This window comes from Neovison vison, chromosome 1, assembly GCF_020171115.1.
Source record: "Neovison vison isolate M4711 chromosome 1, ASM_NN_V1, whole genome shotgun sequence".
In the NCBI taxonomy this organism is placed as follows: Eukaryota; Metazoa; Chordata; class Mammalia; order Carnivora; family Mustelidae; genus Neogale; species Neogale vison.
This window is the reverse complement of record NC_058091.1, coordinates 280,279,377-280,299,926: the sequence shown is the minus strand read 5'-3', so window position 1 is coordinate 280,299,926 and position 20,550 is coordinate 280,279,377.

Here is a 20,550-nt window from a genome sequence, read left to right as displayed (position 1 = left end):
CGGCTGGGGAGCGGGACGGCCGCGATGCAGCCAATCCCGGGGCCTGCGGGCGCGAGGGGCAGAGCCCGGGACCGTGCGAGCTGGAGCCGTAGCCCTCCGGCCGCAGAGCCGCCGGCCTGCGGGACTCGTCGGGACTCGCACCGGCGGGCGCGTGCCAAGGGTTTCGGGACTCAGGGGCCTTCAGCGGGAGAGAGGGATGAGGCTTGGGCAGCGAGAGGGATGCCCTGGATTCTCGCTTTCCCGGTCCCGGGTCTCTGCCTCTGTTCCTCACCCCCCCCCCTCCCCCGGCCCCGAGGACGCGCCTTCAGAAGGGAAGTCGGGGTCTAGGGGTGTGTGTGTGTGGGGGGGGGAGATCGCGTCCCGGAGACACTGAACGCCGCAGGCACCCCTGCATTGAAGAACGAGCGGCGGTTCTGCCGGCTCTGCAGACTACTTTATTATTCTCACTAGGATTTTAATTTATTGCTCAGCCTGTTGCTGCCGCAGAGTCACTGGGGGATCCCCAGATCCCCGACAGGGTGTCTTTCCCGGGACGCCCGCCCCCTGACCCAGCGGGGGCAAGCGCGGGTTTTCGGGATGCAAACAGTCTCCGACTTCGCGTGGCCGGTCCCCTCCTGAAGCTCACCTCAGGCAGTCGCGGGAAATTCCAGTCCACTCGTTAGCTTTTCCTCTGGCGGGGACGGGAGGGACGGGAGGAACGGGATCGCCTTCCACTCCGGAGGCTGCCTTCTCTGGGCGAGTCCCAGGATAATTGCGCATTTCTCTACATTTAGTGCTTTGGAGATTTAGAGAGCGCGCTTTCATTTGTACCTCGTCTGCCGACAGCCCGTTTGTGTTAGGGAATCCTGTTCCCCCCTCCCCACACGCACACACACTCATTTTATTTTTAATAAATGATTTTAAAAATCAAAACAAACCTCTGAATCAGTCCGCCCAATTTTATGCTCCGTCTCCTCTGTGTCTGGGTGAGATTGTTTCTGCCAATCGATGGGAAAGAGTGTTTAGGGGCATTTGCAATTTCCTTTGTCACTTGCCACTCTGTGTGTATAGATTTTACATATCATTTGTTTACCAAATCAGTTCGTGTTTTCTTAGCCCGGGATTCAGGATTTGCATTGCTGGATTAATTAATGGCCCAGCCCTCAAAGGACAGCGTTTAGGGGAGCCACCTGATGCCGGGAGGGTCAGATCGCATCAGGGCACCGCCCGGAGGCTGCTGTGACAGATCCGGCCCTCTGCAGGCTCTGAATTAACTCCAAGTACCTTCTGCCTTCCTAGGATGAAATACAGCAACAACAGCAACAGCAACGACCAGAACCCCGGTAGAGTTTGAAGAGGGGGTCGGGTGCCTAAGGTCTCCCAGCCCCTCTCTATCTCTAGGCAGCACAAGATACTCTGAGCCCTTCCCAGGGAGACTGTGTAGTTTCCCTCCCCCCAGACTGCAGAGAATATCTTCAGTTCTCCTGGCCATCTGATGCCGACCTGCATTCTGATCTCCAGTAGTCTCAGGTTCCTTATTGGGTCTCACTGCTTTATTTATTGATTTCTTCTCTAGATTAAATCATACTGCAATACAGCTGAGCGATCTGGAGTTTGTGGATGATCCTATTATCGCCTAATTAAAGTCCCCGCAGTAAGACCTTTTTGAAATGCCTTTTGTCCATGGTAGCTCCCTCTTCTTGATCCTTTGGTCTAGCTTAGTTGTGCTTTATTATTCCGCAATGTGAGCTTTAAATTCTGAGACTCTCAAAATTACTATGCAAGAGTTTGGCTGCCATTTCTGGTTTCATGGCAACACTGCCCTTGGCCATTTGCTGGCAAACTGGACCCGATGAGCTCTGGTCCACCTCTGAAGAAAGTCATCCAGGAGACTTCATCACGGTGCACCCGCCAGCCAGACAACTGGCGGATCAAAACCAATGAAGAGTTCTGTCTCCTTCAGCAGATATCAGAGTCTACGGCATTCTACATTTCTAGAAAGTAACTAGTCGGGAGATATATTTTGGAGACAGATTTAATTCTTGCTTGTACCTTTTACTTTATCATTTGTAAAGGTAACTTTGGGTGTCATGTCTCTTTCCACCAAGCTTTCAGCTGTAACAAGGGACAGGGAGGTGAGGTGGTAATACCATCCGAGACCTTAAGGGCAGCACGCTTGCTCACGGATAAACAAAAGAAAGCCTCAAGGCGACAACTTTACTTCCTAGCGCAGCTGTTCTACTGGGTTCAAGGTGGTGTCTTCTATTCACCTTTATTACTGAACACGAATTTCCCTTATCTAAGTTTATAATACACACTGGCTGACCGATGCTGCAGGTGGCCTAGGATGTGTTCTCTCTCTTTGGAACAAAAGAACAATTGATAGGAAACCCTCTTGGTCTTCCATGGTGTTGTCCTTTGTTCTCACGTGAGCAGAAGTGAATTAATAAGTGGAATTTGGAATAAGCAACAATCCATATATAATGGATCTTAGTAAAGAAAAAAGAGGCAGAATGTCTTTCCTGCTGACAAAGGTTAGATTGTGACTAATTCTGATGGAAGGACTGCAAACGAGTGATAAATACAAATGATGACATGTCCTCATCACTAGTTAGGTAAGGAGAGATTTCGGCCAAAGAGATTCTAGTCCAGTTCTGTTTATTATGATACCGTGTTCATTAAGCAACTTTCTGATTAAAATTTAGCTTGCTGTGTACACATATATATGTTGAGTTACGAAAATGTGAATATATAGGTCTCCAAGATACTGTGTTATATTTATGTGGGTGGATATTTTGTTTTTAATATTGGTCTTCATAACTTTGGTCCAAGTAATTGTACTCTGAGAGAGAGTCACTCTTAATTTGCTAAGAAATAAGATTCCCAAGCCTCCAAGACTGAAGAAGGATCAGCATCAGACTATGAGGGGCTTTCCTGGAAAGGCACCCAGCCATGCCTTTTGGCAATGGCCCATTACATCTTCCTGGTTACAATAACACCATGTTGGGCATCTGCTCAGATTTCAAAAGACAGCAACTTTGCCACGTTAGCCCCAGTGCCTAGAACTTATCAGTGACTAAGAATTATTTTCAAAATGAACAAATTAAAAGTCACAAGCCTCCCCTCCCCATCTTTTATCAAAAATTAATTCAGCTAAACTATTGTCAAAATTAACTATAGCTTTGGTCTCCACCAAATCTGGAAATCATTTAGTTTGATATCTACCACTGTCCTGTATTGTGTCCTTGTATGTTTTAATGCAATTTAATTGAATACTCTTTAGATTGCTGAATTCTGCTATTTGGTGATCACATGCATTTTACTATTTAATAGTCTTTGTCCCTAATTTTATTAACCTTTGTCTTTTTTAGTGAAAGAAACTACCACATTTATTTAGCTATCTTCATGAAAATCCTTTCCCCTCCTGATTATTAAAGCAGCCCATTGCTTAACATTTTCTGTTAGATTTTTTCTAGTGTGGCAGATACTACATCCACTACTTCAGAGATAGATACACCTAAATTTTGTAGAAGTTTAATTTCTACATCTAGGGTTATTGGAGGATTAAATCAGATAAAACATGTCAAAGATTTAGCACAATGTCTAGCCCTCTGTGGTAAAAAGTTCATTAGCTGCTACCATTTTTAGCATAGAGTTTCTCTGGCTGAAACTTTTAAGGGATGGGGTTTATTGACACCTGTTTCTTTTTCTTTGCTTGTAGCTAAGAGCTTAGATTTTCCTTTTATAAGTCCATTTGAAGTTATTTTTCCCCAAATACATTTTGTTAAAGTTGTTTATGCTCAGGGATTTAATATAAACGCAGAGACCGGCACTTGTACTGTGCAAGTCTTTTTACAAATTATTTTAAACAAAGTTAAAATAAGGTACAATCCATCATTGATCTCTTGGCGACCTCATTTTTCACACGTCTCTGCTCATAGATAGTTTTACTTGCCCTTCTCTGAATTGTGGAATTGTCAGAAACCTTGAAGATCAAAGAATTGTGGAATCCTTGCTTTTCCACCAGGTATGAATTTAGATACATCTGGTTTCTAGAATTTAAACAAATTCTTTATTCATCCATGGTACCTAAGCTATTTTCTTTTTAAAATGCTCTCACAGAAGTCCCTTAAAATTTTTATCTAAATTGTATCTCCCAATTTCCTCTTCTCCACACACTTTTCCAGTCCTCTTAAACACATTTTCCTATTAATGGGTCATGATTCTTTTTTATGTATTGTATGCTGTCTTTCCCCTAAGAGCTGATGCATGTTTTATTTTGTTTTGTTTTTTAAATTGATCCTCTGCTTTTAAATATATCCTCTTTAATTGCTAAGATACTGTTTAAGTACAAAACTCCCTGATTTTCTCTAGCTAATTTGTATAGATGGCATTTGTGCTAACAGTCCATCAGAAGCACAACTCGTAAGGATGTGTATCAAAAATTACATATTGCCACCTACAATATCTCAAATTCACACTCAGTTTTTAAAAAATATTTGAATGAGTATCATTCCATCCAGGAGATTTGTTTACGAGCTATGTGTTAATTAAGACTTTACTTTTCCATCCTGTTTGAACTACAATAACTTTGACACTTACCAGAATTCTCAGTAAATTTCCAAACAAAGAAGTTTTTCAGTTATGTCATCATTTTTCTTCCATCCTGAGTGCAATTTGTACAGATCATTTAAAGTATGCAGAAGAATTTTCAAAAGTCACAAAACAGGAATCTAAGGATTTGAACCAAAATTTGTCATAATTTGCTGTGTGACAATAATGAAACCTCCTGGGTTTGTTCTTTATTTCTTCATCTGTTAAATGGGGACAAAAATGATTTCTCCCTTATTAGAAAGATTTTTTTTTCAGTGTGTATGTGTGTGTGCATGAGAGAGAGAGAGTAAGAGAGACCCAAGTTAGGCTGTAATTTAAAGATCCAAAGAAGGAGAAGGAAGTTATTGTTTTTGATGACCTTTTCTGGGCCAAGTCTTGTATTAGTCATGCTAAGCATATGATTCCAATGAATAGTCCTATCACTCATGTTCATACAATATATATTGGAGAAATTACTCAGTCCAAATGTCCAGCTTGCTTCTTTCCTCTCTACCTGGCTCCATTTTGCCAATCAGATTTTAAGATCTTGATTTTGTTATTTTTTATAGTAGCCTGTGCTTATTTGGGGGATGTGCAGTCTCTCTTGTATCTGTAGGAAATTGACTACATAGATAAAGAGACCACATGCATATATAATTATATATATAATATGCCATACCACACACATACGTGTGTGTGTGTGTGTGTGATCTAGAAGCCTTTTTAATGGCAATTCTTCAATTTTAGAGCTGGGAGCTTTGTTTTTAAGGTTTTAACTTTGCTCAAATGCTTGTTGGTTTTTGGTTGTGTGCTTGTCTTTGTACTTGAATTTTCCTATTTTTATGTGGACATATCTTGCCTTCAGTGGTTGTAAGGAAGGTTCAGGCTCTGTCGTAGCGTGGTGTGTTAGTAGCGCATCTTAAGAGCTCAAAATATCAGTGTTCTTTTTGGGTGCACCTTGCAGCAGGATGTGGCATTGTTTCTCGGACCAAAGTATCCTCTGGCACTGGGGACAGATGTTTTTGCTGCCCTCTTTGCCACAAACGTTTTGGACTGTCTAGCAACCTGGTTCTCAGATGCCCCCAGGCACCACAGCAAAGTCATAGGGGCACCATGAGATATTTTGAAATTTCAAGAGAAACATAATGATATTCACCATGTGTCAGACACCTCGAGAACTATCCGGTCACAGTTTCAACATCACACTATGCCATCCATGCTCCTTTAGTTGATACCATATTTTTGTGAAGCTGGTATTTTGCAGTTTGCTATAAATAAAAGCGAGTGGCATGTGAAAATCAATGTGGAATAAGAAATGAGGATGACAGTGTCTCATCTGATTCCAAGATTTGAAACATTGTATAGTGCCCAATACGTTATGAACACCCCATGAGTAAATACTCGTGGTTGCTTAAGAATGAAATAAAAATATATTTATCTTTGAGTTGTATGTGTTCCCTTTTTAAGTGGCTGTTGTTAAGACAGTTACTTCAATTAGCTACTTAATAAATAGAGCTATTAGATATTTCTTCAGAGCAGGATGAAAAAAATTACCAAGACACCAAGAAGGGTGTGAGCAGAAAAGGCTTAGGGATCTCTAAATTCTCCACTGTGGTCTCCCAATCCATTATGCTGATGCCCTGCCCAGAACTACTTCCGCAGTCTCTGAAACTAGAGTGGTCCTCAAACTGTTCGAACATTTACATCAGTGTGCAGCTGTGCTTCCCTCAGCTTTCTTCTCCTACCTTTTCTTGGTCTTTCAGTGATTCATAGACGTTCCTGTACCACCATTAGTCCCTGGTTCTCCAAGGATAGTAAGAATTTTCAGGGGGGCATGGGGTGAGATGATGGTGAGGGAGAGTGCAGGTGGGAAGAAATAATGTCTTGTGTTTAGTTTACTATTTTTATCTTATAAACCACAGGGGCATCTTTAGGTAACATTTTGGTCTGGATAAATTAGAAAAAAAATTTCCCTTTGTTATTTTGCAAGTATCCCCCTCAATTATTTCTCAGCCGTCCATTTTTTAAAAAATTATACCTGTTTTATCATAGTTTGCAGTATTTTCTTCTTCTTTTTTTCTTAGAGATATTTGCTACTTTACCACAGGTATATTTTTATATAGAATAGATTATTGTTACTGTTTTTTGGCCAGTGAGGAGGGCAGAACTAAAGCCTTATGTTTCCTGGAAATTTTACTTTTTTTAAAGCAAACATTTTTTAAGTAATTTTCATCATTGCATTTTATTTTAGATATGTATCTAAAATAGATCTATATCTAGATATGTGTCTAGATATAAGTAACTACAAAAATAATTTTTTGGCCTTTATCGCCACATTGGATATTGCAGTCATTTCTATTATTACTATGATAGAGTGGTTTCTTTATAAATATATTCCATACTCATTTTTGTGCACATTTCAGAAGAAATGGACTGTTTTATTTTCTGGTATATCCCTAAGTACATATTTGCCTTCATAAACCTTGACATATAGTTAATGATCTGCTCTGGAAGTTTAAAATTTTTATAAAGTCATCACTCTTATCTGAATTGAACTTTTAAATAAAATAGCTGTCCCTTTCTCTTTTCTCTTTGTCACTAAGAGAGAAAAAATAATCCTTCTGTCTTCATCATTTCAGGCTGCTGTATCAGAATGCTGTAGACTGGACAGCTTAAACAACAAACATTTGTTTCCTATTGTTCTAGAGCCTGGGAAGTCCAAAATTAAGGCGCAATAAGATCTGGTACCTGGGAAGAATACTCTTGCTGGTTTACAGGCAGGGGCCTTCTTGTTATGTCCTCACACGGTGGAGAGAGGAAGCAAGCTCTCCTGACTTTCCTTATAAGGACACTAATATCACGAGGGGCTACACCCTCAGAAACTAATTACCTACCAATGGACCCACCACTGGTTGCCATCAAAGTGGGGGTAGTGTTTCAGCATATGAACTTAGAGAGGACACAAACATTCAGTCCCTAACGCACGCTATCACTTTTCCTTCTATAGTTCCTCAACTGGCTAGCACGATGCACAGGGAAAGCAGAAGAATTCTTCAGCCATGTTTATCTGCTGCAGCCAATTATCAGTTAAAGGAAAATCAAATGAGGTCATATATACATGACATAAAATAACCCATCAAAAATTTCAGTCAAACCAACTATTGGTCAACACACACACACACACACACACACACACCACACACACACACACACACACACACACACACACACTCGGTGCACATCCAGTCAGGTATGTGGGCACACAGAAACACAACCTGATTCATCCCAGGTTAAGGCAGATGGTCAAGCTAACTAAACTGACAGAATCTGGTCCTTGGCCAGAACTCTTTGCCCCAAAGTACGATGAGGTGAAGGATCTCTTCATTCCTTCTCAGAACGTTTAGCAGAACTACACCACTCCCTTTATATTGACCATCTAATCAACTTCCAGGAGTTTGACAAAGGAACTAATATATAGTAAAATCCCATTATAGAAATTAGATCTTAGACTTTGTATTAACTCAAACAGGAGCTTTTCTGAGTTGACAATGAGCAGACAATATAAACTAGAAAAATAGTCTGTATAAAGCTGCAATGAGAAAAATGTAGAAAACTTAAGAAACAAGTTGCTTGAGAATATTCTTGAATTTGTTATTTTGCATTTTGTTGGTCTAATTAAAGTTTACATGCTAATTCAAAAATAACTTTTAAAATTTATTCTGTGGTTAAATTTTCACTATCTTGGCCCTTTCGCTGAAGGCAGAATGCCAATCCCATAGTTCTAAAATTAGTGCGGCATCTTGATCGATCAGAATTCTCCATTTCTTCACGCGGTTTTGCCCACAGCTACTTTAGAGATGGAAAACGACTGAACATACTTATTTAAGGAATCCCTCAGATCCAACTTAAGTTTCCTTCTTTGGTTGGTATGATTGGTCATGCACTTGTGAACTGAAAATATAAATCAGTGAATACATTAAAAATTTTCTAGGTGATGTTAGCTGAAGTATTCCCAAAGTGAGACAGTCATCTCGACAACAAGCCTCACTTGGCAGGCAGCGTTCCATATGTCTCATTTCTTGTTTAAATATTTGATTTCTTAAAGGACTGCTTAGAACAGAGCTGTATAACTAGGGAAAGAAAAAGCACTCACCCGGAATGTAGTTATTAGGGAAACGACAGACTCCTTTGTAAAGAAACCCTATTTTTAATATGCTGCGTGGCAGTCAGCAGGTGGGGGTGTGCCAGGGTGAGGTCATTGTTGTCTTTGAGCTTGTGATTCACTATTTAGCAAACAGAAGCCATGTCCTATCATTGGAGCACTACAGAAAAATAACTGTTTAGAGTGGAGAAAATCCTGCTTTTTCCCCCTTTATTCTGAGGTAATTTTCTTTTCCAGAAATATGGATCTATAATAATAGATAATAAAAGCGGTGAGTCAGTAGCAAATCAAAGACCATTGGTTTTCTTTTTTTAAAAACTAGGTGATTTGGGGGCTGTTTTTCTGGTGGTTCTTCAGCACATCTCTTTCTGTTGTCATACATGCCTTTCTGTTCTCTACAGATGGCAATATGTTGTTTTTACTGGTGACGGTTTTGTTTGGCCGGTGCACGGTACCATGCTCTGCTGGCAACTCTCATTTCGGAGGTGAGAAAGCTGAGACTCAGAGACAGGAAAGTGAATTACTCAGGATCACATGGAGTTGGTGGCTTAGAGACCCAACAGGAACCAGAACCCACTTCGTCTGGCTTCTAATCACATCCTCTCTGCTGCCTTCAGAGCTCAACCCCTCCCCACCTGATTTCAGAATGTCTAATTTTGCTTAATTCTCGCTTTCTGCTTTTGATAGGATTTGACCCTGGAAGGGTGAGTGAGAGCGAGTTGATGCTCGAACGAACGGTGTAGAGAAAGTGATAAATGTATTGCAGACATAAATATGTTTAATTAGAGAACAAGGATGAACACCTATAATAGGAACTTCACTTACGATTTCCAAGGGAAGGTAAAGCATAAGTGTAATTTTTCATGCTCTATTGTTTAGGAAATGAATTATGTATAAATTGTACTTAAAATAGCATGGTAATTTATTAACATACTTTCAATGACTTCTGGGAGAGTGTTCTGAGACACAAAGGCTACGTCTGTATGCAATCATGAAATTAACCATTTTAATGTAGATTGAGTTTTTGGCGGGACATTCTTATTGGGCCAGTTTGGAATGACAGTGATACAGATGAACTATTTTCTTTATCTCTTGTTTCGTTCTATAGAAACAAACAAAAGTAACTGGATAAAACACCCTATAATTGATGCTTACCAACGTGCTTTAAATAACCTCTCTGGAACTGGTTCACCTTTGTTTTCATTTTGTTTTGTTTTGTTGGTTGGCTTGCTTTTTTCCAATCTCTCCATCTCTCTCTCTGGCTCTCCCTCTTTTTAGTAAATGTGAGGCATGACATAGAATTTGAAACTTTTATGTGGTTTCCATTTTTGTCAATGCATTCCTACCCATTTGTTATTTACTTGGCGATCAAAAGGGTTTTTATTGCTATTCAGGTGATTGTGTCAATAAGCATTAGTTATAAAATTACTAATTTTCCAGGGTTCAAAAAGTGGAAGTCCCGGAATATTCCCCAAAGCCATAACATGTAAGAACTCAAAACAGTCAGTAAATTATTAGTAAGTATTATAACTCAGTAAATATTGTTATCTGAATTGTTCTGTGTGGGGGGGAGGGTGCAGATTTATCAGAAATATGAGTTCAAATTAGGAGGATAGAAGACACACATAATATACCTTCACTGTAGAACAAACTTAACATTGAAAATTTGACCTAGTATCACCATTTTTAAATATCCAGTGAATATCTTCTGCTACATTAGATTCTAGCTTTCTAGCTTTCATACCTTTCATTGGAGGTATAACCAGAGCTATAAGCTGTTTCAAGGTGATTCTACTATAACTTCTTTCATTAGGTGTTAGAATGAAGAATATGATTTTTCACACTGTTATTTGTGACAGACTGTTTCAGATATGGGTTAGTCTATTAAAGCCCAAATATAAGATCTGATTTATTTCAACACTGTAAAACAGTGCTCATACAAATTAATTTCATACACATTATTTATGTATTAAATCCTTTAATATTTCTAGAGTTCTAATAATCTAAACTTTGTGTCCTTTATCCCTCTAAGATAACTCAGTGTTTTATATTCGGAATGACAAGACTAAAGAACATTTGATAAAATAAGTTTTATGTGTTATTTATGAGAAAGACACTTAAGGATTTAAATAAGCCTCTAAAATATTTACATTTTTACTTCTCACTTTTTGTTTTACACTTTTTTTTTTAAAAAAATGGGCTTTTCTCTTCTATTTGATGTAGATTTCAAACTTTAGATTTATAGTTCAACACCTCGCAACAAATTTTGTAAATATTCAGTGGGGGCTTAGTCTTAAAATATAAACATTTCTTGCTATTGAAGCACTGAAGAAAAGCAGAACCCCTCATTTATTATAAGACATCCAGAAGACTAAAGAGATTTTGAACTTTTTTTCTTTTTTCTGGAACATCTTCTTCAACAAGAAAAATGAAATGTCATCGTGCTAAGGTGAATCATAATAAATGTTATGTCTTGTCTGACACTGAAAATAAATCCAAGTAAGTTTGGAGAAATATTGGTGGCTTTTTCCCCCATAGAGGTTTAGATCAGCTTTATAAATTAAACAGTATGCGTTGACAGCTCAGGGGCAGTAAGTAAACCATTCGGTAGATAATCTCCATAGAAACCAAACAAGTTTAACCATTTCAATCGAAAATCACATTTCTGGGCTCAGTTGTTGGATACAATAATGGCAAGTCCTTCTCTTCAAACTGATGATTAGCAACAAAGGCATTGCAAGATATAAAAGAAAAACTTGTAAGTTAGGAAACCGAACAAAGGAGCCTAGATTTGTTTCTATGTTTGTGTTTTGCTGGTGTACTTGGTTGAAAAATGTCTCCCTGCCCCCCCCCCACCAAGTTTATGTCTACCTGTAACCTGTAAGTGTAACTTTATTTGGAAATAGGGTCTCTGCAGTTATACTCAAATTTGAGGTCCTAGTGGGTTAGGGTGGACCCTAAATCCAATATGACTTATAATCAGAGGGAAGTTTGGACACAGAGACACAGCCCCAGTGGGGAGAAGGCCACTTGAAGACAGAGGCAGAGGTTGGAGCCATGCAGCTACAAGACAAGGAGCACCAAACTAGAAGCTAGTGGTGGCAAGAAAGAATTCTTTCCTAGAGCCTTTGTGGGGAGCATGATCCTATTCTGCCACTGACCTCCAGGATCCTTCACTGCCGTGTTATCTAGTCTGGGTTGGCCAAGTCACCGCTATAAATTCTGTTGCATTTTCTGTCTTCACCCTTCCTTTTCCCGTCACTTGTCATGGGTACCACCTTTTGTTCAGAAATGTGCCCTTAGTAGTCAATATTGATTTATTAAATAATTCATTAGCAATTGTGATGGTTAATATGGGTCCGCACTTGACTGGGCTAAGGATACCACGTTTTAGCTGATAAAACATTATTTCTGGGTGTGTGGGTAAAAGTATTTCCAGAAGAGATTAACATTTGAATAGGTGGACTGAGGAAAGGAGGTTGACCTCCCAGGGCAGGCAGACCTCATATAATTCTTGGAGGGCTGGAATAGAACAATAAAGCAGAAGAAATACACCTTTTCTTTCTGCTTGTCACATCACCTTCTCTCCTCAGAGGAGAGCACATCAGTGCTCTTGGTTCTTGGGCTTCTGGACTTGGATCAGAACTTATGTTATCAAGTCCCTTGGTTCTCAGGTCTTTGCATGTAGACTTAATGACACCTCTGGGTTACCTGGTTGTTCACCTTGCAGATGGCAGATGGAATGAGTCAATTAATTCCTACAACTTTGTTTCTCTCTGTATCTCCCATTGGTTCTATTTCTCTGTAGAATCGTAATATAGCATTAAAAATACACTAGGAGTAGTTTTAAATCTTAGGAATACAACAATGAATAGGATGGCCCATGCTTTCAAGGCCTTACTGCTTTGTAGAGCAGACTGACACAGAAATTGGCAGTTCTGATTCAGTGGGATAGAGCTTGGATGGCAGTAGAGAACAGAGGGTAGCAGCAACCTCCATCTTGGAGGAGCTGAGCTTTACATACAAGTAAACCCTCTCTGTTTCTCTAGCTAACCTGCACTGGGTAAGTATATTAAAGATTCCTTATAAAGAAATACAAATTGTTATTAGGTACGTTGTCTTCTTTCTCCCAGATGCACTAGAATTTTAATAAGTATGAGCTCAGAATTATAAAATTTTAGTCCTTAGAGTTGGTCATGGGAGATTCAGGTTTTTGAGAAATGGAAGTTTTTTAGTGCTTCTAAATAACTTGAAATCAGTAACCAACTGATTTTGCCTTTTGTGTGGCTAGTACTTTTTCTATCTCTTTGTTGAGAACTCTATTTCTAGGGCACCTCGGTGGCTCAGTAAATTGAGTGGCTGTTTTCAGCTAAGGTCATAATCCTGGAGTCCTGGGATTGAGCCCTGCATGGGGAAATCCCTGCTCAGTGGGGAGTCTGTCCCCACTTTCTTCCTCTTTCTTTCTCAAATAAATAAAAAAAAAGTCTTAACAACAACAACAACAACAACAAAAGCTAAAAACCAAAAAAAAACAAAAAACAAAAAACAAAAAACAGCCCATCATTATTCTCTCTCTGCATTTGGTGAGAAACAATTCTGGTAGACCCTTAACAAATATCCATTAGGTATCACTCTATGCTAGGTCTAGCATAAATCACTGGGAACATACCAGGCAACAGAAGAGAGAAGTCTGCTGTTCTCCCCGAAGCCTGCTGTCCTGGGAAGCATGGGAATTATATTTCTCCAATCACTTAGGTTTTCATCCAAAGTACTCCCAAGCTTTTCTAGAGGTATAACCAGAGCTATCAGCTGTTTTAAGGTGATTCTACTGTAACTTCAGAAATGGCTGAAAAGGAAAGCATTCTGCTTGTTTTTGTCTACTTAAGAAAGCAGTGGCCTGAGATACTCCTCCAACCTCCAAGAGAATTTAAGCCAAGTAATGGACTTGGTTTAGTGTGTAGATATTTGTACCTTTGTAGCTGCAAAAAAGAGACCCCAATTAAATGCTCAAAGCATTTAATTACTTTCCTTTGAGACTTTAACTTTAACCGTGTTTATTACTCTTAAACCACTCCAGAGGGCAATATTTTTTATTGGTGACAGATTGCCCAAACTGTTGCCAATGACCTAGTCTCTCTCTGCAGACATGACTGCATTTTGCTGAGAAGTGCTTTCTTGAATGAGGAGAAAGTGTGCGTCTGTATTAAGGCAAGTGCTCTGCACTTCGTTATTCCACATATGAATTATGGATTCACACAGAGCCATCATGTAGACATCAAAAATCTCACTTGAAATCTAGACATTGGACAGAGTTCAACAAACACAGGTTGTTGTTTTTTTTTTTAAATAAATGTTTCCTTTTTTTCTTTTTTTTAATTTAAAAAAAGTTTTTAAGTAAGTTCCACACCCAATGTAGGGCTTGAGCTCACAACCCCAAGATCAAGAGTTACACACTCTACCAACTGAGCCAGCCAGGTGCCTCTAAACACACACAGTTGAATGTTAAGTTTAATTCTTAGAATCAGTTCCTTCCTATGGGGTCTGTTGTTGGTAGGAATTTTGTATTTGGTATCTGAAGTTATTCAGTGATGTGATGTGGGGGCTTAGGAGGAAAGGGCTGTTTAGGAGGCCTAGATTCAAAACCGAGTGTCAAGAAAAAAAAAAAAGGGACTATTTTTAACTTGGTAATCAACTTTAGACCCATCACTGACCTTTACACCTTGGTTTTCTCATGGATTAAACTGTACTATTCATAGCTATGTCTGTGTGTGGAGTTTTGATGAGCACCAGCCCGTGGAAGATAAGGGTTAATTATTGCTGTCAAAGGTAGTGGGAATATCCAAATAACCACATTTTATTATCGCTGCCTTTCTTACTTAGTACTTCATGAGTTGGTGATCTGTGGTTTAAAGGACTTGAGTCAGAATAAAACAGTTTAGTGTGTCCCATCAGTTAAGAAGCGAGTAATGACAGATTGGGTGAAAAATAATATTTCTGCCTTATCTCCTTGTATATAATATATGTAATTATGTGTATATGTATAAATATATAATCTTTTAATTATTAACATTTCAAAAGATTATTTGGTGCTTGATATCAAGGAGTCCTTGCAGGCACCTGGCACAAGAATGTATATAGAGATAACAGTCGATTTGACAGACCTTTTTTTGAGGCAAAAAATATGCCTAGTTTTGGCACGTCAACCTCAATCAAGGTTCCTCCCTCCCCTTTATTGGATATGTATTAAAAAGAGGAGAAAAAGGAGGAAAAAAGAAACATAGGGAAACTCCATATCTAAACCATTCCAATTTTCAATCCCAAACACAAAGATGTTTTAAGGGCATGTTTGTAGGAAAATTAAATGGCCCTAGATTATACTTGCTTAACCAATCACAGAAGGGACAGAAGTCTTTTATACGTAGGTGTGGCCAATGGTGAACTGCATGGCCACTATGAGCCTGTGGGCATGCTTATGAACCGAAGAATATATGAAGGTGAATGCAATTCTTTATAACTGAGAAGCTAATAGGTTATGATTCTTAGAGAAATTAGATCAGACTCAATAATGTGTTTGCCAAGGGTTACATTTTGTGACAAGGACAGAATTCTGGACGCTGTGTGTTTTACTTGCATCTGTCAGTGCTTTGCTGATATGTTCACTTTGTTGGAAACTCAACTACGAGGGAGCAGTGAGTTAGATCAATTTCACATGACATCCAAAGCACAGATTGTGAGATCTTCCTCTCTGTGTCCCTTTTTTCCCATATATATGCATGTGTGCAGCACACACATACTCAGTCCATCCTGTAAATATCACAGGTTAGAAAGAAATCTTTTCTGCTTTTTGGAAAAATATAAAGACACTTCAACACATATATACAAATAGTATTTATATTTAAGGGTCTACTTATTTAAGGGTCTACTAACGTTATCAACTATGTTTTAGATTTTTTAAGGTGTGTATTATGACCTTCTCAAGGTTTGTGTTTAATTTTCCCATAACAGAAGATAACAAATATACCAGAAAATATAATCAAATCTGGGCTCTTACTCTAATTATCTAAAATGAGACTTTGTTTACTTTACTTTGGGAACAGATGTCATCCATCACAGTAGCCCATAAATAAGGTGTCCAACTGTTTGGCTGATCAATGAATATAAGTTATTGAAAAATAATGTAATCCCAAGGTCACCAAAGAGTTGAGCTCAGTGTTATTTTAAAAGGAAGACTTTCCATTCTTAGAAACGTATGTATGTATTTAAGAATGAAGGGTTCTATTCTAAATGGAATTTCTGGCCCCCAAAGGCAGGTTTGTGTTTATTCATAGAAATAAATGATACTTCTTAGATTCTTTTTATCTGACTTTCTGCATTGTCTTCATTAGGGACCACTCTTCTGGAATTCTTACATAATCTATGGTAGTTAAAATATGTTCACAAATCATCTGTTACCCCCTTCTTCAAAATGCAGAGACTAATTACATTCAGTGACTCACTTCTGGCAAATAGAATTTGGTGGAACTGACTAGGTCTGACTTCCAGGACTAGTCCCAAAAGACCTTGTCAGTTCTGCCTTGCTTTTTCTTGGATCTTCCTCTCCCTGGAAGCTAGCGGCCATGTTGTGAGCACACTTCAGCAGCCTGTGAAAAGGCCCCTCTGGTGGGGAACTGAGCTTTCCTTAACAACTCGTTGTTGTAGTACAACTTGTCAACCAGCCATGTGAAGGGGAATTCTTACAAGAGATTTCTTCAGCCCTAGCCAACCACAATCTGACTGTGCCCTTGGATGATGTGTTGATTATACCCTCGGAGAGACCTAGGCCAGAATCAGCTAGGTTAGCTAGTCCTGAAGGCCTGACCCACAAAAACTGGATAATAAATGCTTATGGCTGTTTTAAATCTCTAAGGCTTAGAGTAATTTGTTAATGCAATAATAGATAACATTTACTTATTTATTGATACACATGGGAGGTTGGTAGGAGGGAGAAATGTTTATCAATAGTAGAATGATTAATTGTGGGAGACCATCAAGAAATGTATTTTGGGATGGAAGGCTTTTTAAATTACAACCAGAAACCTACTGCCAAATATGTTTGTTGCGTGTGACCTGCCCTTCCTGTTTTGTGCATGGCTATAATGCTTCCATGGATAAGATAAAGAGCAGGCAGAGTCTATACACTTTTCAGGAGCCTATGAAAATACACAAAAATTTAAAACAAACAATAGTAACAGAAAAACCCTCCAAAATTATATATAAAAGAAGTAGAGTTAACTATTTTTACAAATACCAAACTTAAAAAAATGAGAAGGAAATTACAAAATAGAACGTAGTTATTAATATCATATTTACAGAATATTATTCGTCAACTGCAACTCAAATAAACTCTTCTAACTATGTAAAAACTATACTTAAGGTAGGAGGTAGGAACAAAATAAGAGTTCCTGAGGACCTCAAAGATCTTAACACCTTTGCATTTATCCTTCTGTGGCTATCCCTGGAATGAAAAATAAATTACATTTTTGTTATACAAATTGAAGGTATTTACTCTTCTTTTTTCTGGTAGCTGCCAATAGAAACATCCCTTCAGGAGGAGAAACTCAGGATTTTATGAATGGTAGTTAAATGATTTATCTGAGTAACTGTAAAAGAAGTGCTAGAGGAAAAAAACCAGAAATTTCAATGAAGTTTAAAATTTTTTCTTCTTTCTTCCCTTTCTTTCTCTTCCCTCCCTCCCTCTCGCCTTTCCTTCATTTTTTTTTTTTTTCTTTTCCCTTCTTTAGATGGTTAAGGAAAACGTTTCCTCAATCTTTTCTGGAGCACATAGCAAAATAAGGTAAAGAAAACTTGGTATAAAAGTTTTAAAAAGGCAGAAAATGAATATCTTGGGCTGTCCTCTTTTACTGTTTTTTGATTTACGGCCTGAGGTGAATTTTTCACTTTTTGTAATTTTTTTGGTCTACACAGTGAAAAATAATGGCCCATATTCTTATAGGGTATTGTATATAATTTTTTGGTAACATCTTCCTCTGAAGATAAAAAAAAAAAATAACGTAACATAAATGCAAAATGTCTTCATAAGAATATCCCTGAAGAGACTGTTCTCTCCAAGCCACATCACAGGGTCTCTGGCAGAGGAGCAGGATGTCATCGAAGTGTCAGCCCGGCATCTACTTGACCATAGAGTCCTGTAGTGCTTACCTTTCTTTATAGTCCGATCACAGAGAAATGTCCAATTTTAGATACTTTCTTCTTTCTGTTCTTGCACAACTGAAATGGAAGTTTGGTGAAAGATGTGATGAGTTAAAAGAACATCAATGGCCAGATTTGACTTTTGAGGAACATGAAGAAATACATCTTGTGCAGATAAGTCGGAGTTTGGGGACACCAAACAGATCTGTGTGCCCACTTGAGAAGAAATTCTATTGCTGTTCAGAGAGGATGTGTGTGCTCCCCAGGCCCCTGTAACAAATCTGCTGGTAGCTGTTTCCTGAGGAATGACAGCTTCACTTTGGCTGTCCACTAAATTCTAGTCTTCTTAACAGGATGCGTAAGGTCATAGTGTAGCCCTTGGTTTGTAAGAATTTCCAATAAAAAGGCGGCTCTAAGGCCAACTGTTACAAGATGAGTCATTGAGGACTAGATTTCTCAGGCCCTTCCTGCTTTCCTTTTTTTTTTTTTTTTTTTTTCCTTCCTTAACAATCCCTGAAGCTAAGGGTAATATCTGACACTACGTTCACTGGGAAGAATCTGAACCGCTGATGTTTTTTTTAACTGTATGTTATGATTTTGTTAAATTGACATTTGTTAAGTGAAGGACGGGGTGTGGGTTGGTGAACCGAAGTTCAACAACAGACCACAAGAGAAACTGAAATAGGAACATTTATTACTCATAGGTCCTGGAGAAAGTACACAGCCTGCCTGAGGGGACACAGGGGAGATCAAGGCAGAGTGCAGTGAGAAAGAGAAAGAGAGAGAGAGAGAGGCAGGACCTGGAGTGCAAGCCCTACATGGGTCCATGGGTGGGGTGGTGGGATTCCCTGAACTAGGGCTGGATAGGTCAATTCAAACCAAGAGTGGGGTTTTTATTAACCCCAATGGGGGTCTTGCCTAGGACTTGCATGAGGCCTACAGGCACTGGAGGCAGGGGAAGATTGTTGATCTCAGTGGTGGTTGGGGAGGTCATATCAATAGTTAAGATTTGCTTGTGATTCTGCAGGCTGTTATCATGCCATGTGCCTTTGTGAAGTGGCTGATGCCAGCTTAAGGTCCCTGCAGGCCACTTGGCCAAACAAAATGGATGCCGAAGCAGCAAAACCACTGGAGTAACTTGGCTAAACTTTTCTGACACTGTAGAAAAAGAAGACATGTAGAAGAGATACTCTGAAACAAACAGGACCAGGATTCTTTTCTAATTGGATATGATTAGAACAGATGGTCAATAAATGTAACTGAATTAATACATGGGTGAGGTAGTAGAAAAATTGGTTAGGGTCTAATGCTAGCTGTTAAGATCACTGTTCTTGTCCTAGGTGTGAGTCAATTATGAACTTGATTTTATGGGATTTTCTGTAAAACAGTGTGTATTTTGTAGCGAGAGGAAGTGAAAGAGGAAGGGATGTGCAGTAGGCAGAATTTTAAGATGGTCCCCATGATTCCTGGTGTCTGGTATATGTGTACTTTCTCTCAATTATTCAGTCATTACTGTATGTACTACTGTAAAGGGATTTTGTTGGTGTCCTTTAGGTCCTAAATCTGTTGACTTTAAGATAAAAATATTGTCAAGGTGGCCTGATCTAATCATATGAGCTCTTTAAATCTGAATGTAGAGTTCAAAGCTATTTGAAGCAGGAGACCAAAATATGGCTTGCCTAGAGATGGAGGAGGTCATGTGTAAAAGAATGGAGATAGTCTATTAACTGCTTAGAGCAGTTCCCAGCTGCGTTCTTTAAGGAAACAGGGACTTAAGACCTACCTCTGCAAGGAACTCAATTCCGCCAACAATAAAACCTGAGTATGGAAGTGAATTTTCCCCCAAAGTCTCCAAATGGGAACAGCCTGACTGATACCTTACTTTCAGTTCTGTGATATCCTGAGCAGAGGTATAGTTCTGTGGTATTGAACTTCTGACCAAAGCTGAACTTTATAAAAAGGTGTTTTCTTTAGTTGCTCAAATTTGTGGTGACTTCTGACACAGCAATAAAAAGCAAACATGATGAAATTAGTGTCACATTTATTTTTTACTTTAGTTAATGGCCATGGCAAGAAAGAAGAATGAGCTGATTCTTATTGCTTTTGATACACTGGTACAAAATAATTTTTATTTACATGTGAATTAACCAGGCTGCCAGGTTCCCTAGCCACTAAGAACAATGTATATGACTCTGAGTGCTCCACTAATCTCTCTGCTCTGAATGCTGCCTAATTATTGGAAGGAAATCCAACATTTTCTAGGTGGTCTTCTCTGCAAATATTTCTGAAATACCACAGCATTCTGGATGTGTAACCTTGTCATCAGGTGATTGGTAGGGTGTCTTCCCCACACAGAGCCTCAGGACATCTTCCTAAAATTCACATTCTTCAATCCCATCACCTACCTTTGACCTGCTGATCTTGGATCATGGGCATTGATTGTTAATTTCTTTTGGGCATCTGACTTCCATGTTGCCTATGGAACTGTGTAGTCTGTTGTTGATTCAATACTATGCTCAGACCATGTAGCTAGTGACCTCTGGCCAGAGGCATCGGTGATCTTTCTCTAGAAGTTCTTATGATGTGCCACTGAATTTTGCAGCTTGTCTTTCTGTCTATGGCCTCTA